Raw genomic sequence first — 4,788 nt, 5'->3', positions numbered from 1 at the left:
TCAGAATCGAGTTTAGAATGAAACGAGGAGTATTTTGGGGTATAGTTTAGGTTTTCGACCACTGTGGATTGTGGCTAGTGCGATGTTCGGTATAGGTTTCACGGTGGAAAGCCATTGGGATTTGAGTTTAAGGCTCACTGGCAGAAGGTCAAGAAACGCTTGGATGAGAGCATTTTGGCCTTGTGATTTTTGGAGAAAGGCATAAAATGTAATAAAAAAAGGGATTTGGGGCTATTTATAGGAGGGACGAGAGTGCAATTCGGAAATCTTTAAATTATTTCTGTAGTCCCTATTAATTTGATGTATAATTCATTTTGGTTACTACATCTGTAATTTTCTCCACAAAAGTTCATTTTGAATGTAATTTGATCCCTGATTTCATGATTAATTACTAATTTATCATAAATTAATATTTATCATGATATGAGCATGTTTAATAATTACTTTGAATTATTATTTTTTTAATTGTGCGATTTTATTTAAGCATGATTAATTTATTAATTATTTTGATGGCTTCAATAAATAAGCATGTGTAATTAATTTGGTCCTTAAATATGGCATGATTAATTTAATTCGTAGATGAATATTTTCATGAAATTTATCATTGATTACTTGAAATCTTTAATTGTTTTCAAGCATGATAGTCTCATTCGCATCACTTCACATTTTACATAATAAATTAAAAGGTAATACATGTTTAATTTGAATTATCAAAAGCGAGTTATCATAATCCACCTAAGTAGTTCGACTTGGTAATTCAAAGTGAACGGGTACCCTCTAGTGATGACCTTTAAAATCAATTAGGGGGATAGAATAAGAAATATCCTCATATTTAGATTTACTGAAAATAGGCCTCTCGATCATATTTGAATGTCTAGTTTCAGTATTTATAAATATTCGAACACTCATCATCTATCTTAAAGCCATGGTAATTCATATTAATGAAATTTTTGTTCTTGCGTAAATTTAGATGAATAAAAAATGATCATTATATTTCTGGTTTCTTTTTGAATATGAGAAATGTCCACACTACTTTATATTAGGTGGTGATTCCCTTTGGTTTGGAACATTGAAATATCGACGATTTAATTTTATGATCTTTGGAGGAAAATTAATGATTCATAGTTTTTCATCGTAAAATAAAAAGGATGTCACTCTACCCTATATTAGGTGGTCAACTTTCTCCTATTAAAAATATGAATTATTAACCTTTTTCTTGGATCTTAATAGATTAAGTGTCATTGTGTTTATTTAAATAAAAATAGGATAAATAATTAAATTAAATTTTGAAAATTCATAACTTCCATTGTAAAGACAATAATTAATCAATTAGCTACTGATTTTTTGGCATTGTGGTGGTTCCAATCCTTTCCCACACATAATTGACTACCGAACTTGTTTTTTTTTTTGGAAGGCAGACCTAAAAGTTATTTTAATAATTTCTAAAATTAAATTTTATTAAAATAATAATTTTTTTCTTGATCATATCACACGCTAAACAATAATTGATGGTGACTCCCTCGAACCACTATTTTATTTTAAAAGGAATACCCAATTTTAGTCAAAACGCCCCAAAAAAAATTAATTTCTCGATTTTTCAGGACATTAGACAATTTGGTGACTCCGTTGGAGACTTAGAGAGTCAAGCGAATAGTCGATTAATTAATGTCTAGACAACGAAAATTATGAATTCAACTTAATTTAATTTTTGTTCCCTTTCGTTGTGCTTGTCTGTTTGTATTCATTCTAAAAAACCTTAGTGGCATGTGCATACTGATGTGTGTATTCATGGATTTTATACTTTTAGATTGAATGGGTTGAATTGACTAAAAAATATGTCTTTGTTTGCTAAAGGTAGGGAGATTTATCCTCGCACTCTCGCTGCATTTTCGTTACATAAGATCTATACTCGGGTTGTCCCTTTTAAGTAGGGTGAAAGTGATGCTTTTGTATGATATGTTTCCTCGTGTAGGCCTAGTGACTAGCCTTTGGGTCCACACCTTATGTTCTCAAGAGAGATGTTTCTCTGTGTGGGAATAAGGAGGTGCATCATTTTGAATTTACCTTGATCTATATGAGCATGTGATGGGTTTATGATCGAGGGTTTGTCAAGCCTAAGGGGTATTGTAGCAAGGATATTTCGAGTACCTTCAAGCTTAGAGCCGAAACCATACATCTACTAAAGCCTATAAATATACCCTAATTAAAATTGCGCCGAACCCATAGGAATTCCCGAGTAAGTATACACAAAAGAGAAATCGACCTATATCCTTTACTTTTATTTTTACAAGCAAAAAGCATGCGTAATAGAAATCATGCGGTAATGATTTATTTTCTGCTCGAATAAAGCATGGGAGTAGAAATCATGCATGGGTAGGATCTTTATGATGATAATGGTAGAAAACTTGTAGAGTAGGATTTACAGTCTTTATATTTTATTCATTATTTTTACTAACTTATTTTCTTTTATTACTTTCTTTGATTTGTTACCATGTTGCATTATATTAGCATACTATAAGAGGTGTTGACCCACAAATATTCTATCAAAATTACAAAGTTTTCACTGATGGAGAAAGATTCCCAAAAGCATCTGGTTTCGTACTCAGAAGTACGGGTTTGGTCAAAGACGATGTAGTGGGAATTTGTGGATAGCTTGCCATTGGATTTTGTGTTAAAGTTGACAGATAAAACTCATCTCAATTGTTAGCGAAATAATTTGAAAGAGCTTATGAATGTGTGGGATAGTTGAAATATCGAAACTATAGGACGATTCCAACAACTCTATGGTGACATTGCAATATTGCTCTATGTAAGGGGAGATGAACCAATGCTTCGTGCCATGGCTTTGTTCTGGAATCCTATATAACATTGCTTCGCTTTTAATGGGCATGACATTATTCTTATTGTTGAAGAATACATGAAACTATTGAACATTAAAAGATCGTCTTAAAAGTAAAGGAGAAAAAGAAGGTATCCCTTGGAATGACATCAAAGAAATTGTCGAGAACTACCTGGACAAAGGAAAGAGGATTGAAGTTTTCGCCCTTGCCATGTATGGTTCAGTGGTATTTCCTAGAGTTTTGGGGCATGTTGAAGGATCCATAGTAGATTTTGTAGAACAGTTGCTTAAAGGGATGAATCTCACACCCACAATACAGGAAGAGACCTTAATATCCTTGAATAGATGTCGACTCATAGCAAGGGAACGTTTCATTATGTGTGCTCAGTTACTGCAAGTATGGATTCATAGCAATTTCTAGAAAATGCCACTTTTGTCCTTTGATCGTTTCCTTTATGGTTACTCACCTTTGAATGAGTTTCTAAAATACGAATGACCAAGAGACCTCCAAAAGATCGATGGACTTAGATTTTAATAAATCTCCGAGGCGAAGGCATCTTATGGTGTGCGCCTTGGTTTGATCACTATAAATTCCTATACAAATGTGGTAGTGATCATTAGGTAAATTTGTTTGGACTTTTGGGAGGTATTGGTTATGCATCACTTCTAGTGATCAGACAGTTTGGTGTAAGATAGTTTGTTCATGTGACGCATGAATTAAGAGAATCTGAATTCTTATTCCAAATAGATAATTACAAAAGGAAGGTACCTGAGATGGATAACTCGTGGAACACGACTTTCAGATCTAAGTTGGTTTCTGGAGATAACAAGTTTACCCTATACTATGAAGCTTGGTGGAGCAGAAGAAGAAATGAAACGGTCCATCACTTACATACAAACATGAGGTCTCATTAGAAAGACAGTTAAGATCGATCTCTCCACCTCTAGAAGTTCAAAGGCTGGAATTCAAAGAAAGAAAAGTGGGTCACAATGAAGGAAAAGATCAAACAAGATAATTATCTAATGATCATCGATGTGGCTTTTAATAGGAATGAATTGAAAAAGATGCATAAGGAGAAATAAAGGGTCGAATTCAAATATGCCGAACTGATGGCTAATTATCAACGCTTAAGCAACGAGATTTGCTGGTTGAGAAAAACATCTTAACCAAGAACAAAGGAGTTGAAACTGGAAAGGATTTAGATTATTAATTTAGGTATAGAAATCGAACGTCTGACTCGAGAACAGTAAATTGAAAGGGAAAAGTCGAAGATTTGGAGGATGATAAGAGATACAGGATCAGAGATCCTAAGGATGAAAGATGTAAATGTGATGATTTAAGAGCTTAAAGGAGAAACTTAAATCGAGATATGAGGATGGCTAGGCATAAAGTCAAAGAGTTGGAATTTGAAAGGAATAACATGATACAATAATTAGAACTTGAGAGACGACGAATTGAAGAACATGAAACCGAGACAAGTTGTAAAACGAAAGAGCTATGGGTAGAACGAGAAGGCTAGAATCGCATGCTCGAGGGAAAGATAGATGAGATTGATTCTTTGTCTCAGAGATGTGTCACGAAAGAACGGCATGTGGAGGAACTCACTCATAGCATTCAAGAGATGCATGCAATGTATTGGGGAGAGTTTTCCCAGGCCAGAGCCCAGAACAATGAGCTTAGAGCTATAGTTTCTAAACTTGAGGATTCTATTATGCAAGGCCAAGCCTCGCCAATGGATTCCCAAATTGTCCGCGAAGAAAAAAGAACCTTGTGAGCACGAATTAGAGAATTGGAGGAGGCTTTGCAGTAGGGTAGGGTAATGGTCTTCAACCTAGAACAAAAGATTGAGGACATGAACTATGGCTAGAAGAACACCACTCAGCATTATGCAGGGATGGTCGTAGATCAAGCACGTATCATGGAAGAAGCCACTGCACAGATGAGCGAC

This window comes from Hibiscus syriacus, unplaced genomic scaffold, assembly GCF_006381635.1.
Source record: "Hibiscus syriacus cultivar Baekdansim isolate YM2019G1 unplaced genomic scaffold, ASM638163v2 tig00111837_pilon, whole genome shotgun sequence".
NCBI classification, from domain to species: Eukaryota; Viridiplantae; Streptophyta; class Magnoliopsida; order Malvales; family Malvaceae; genus Hibiscus; species Hibiscus syriacus.
Note: the sequence above shows the minus strand (reverse complement) of the source record.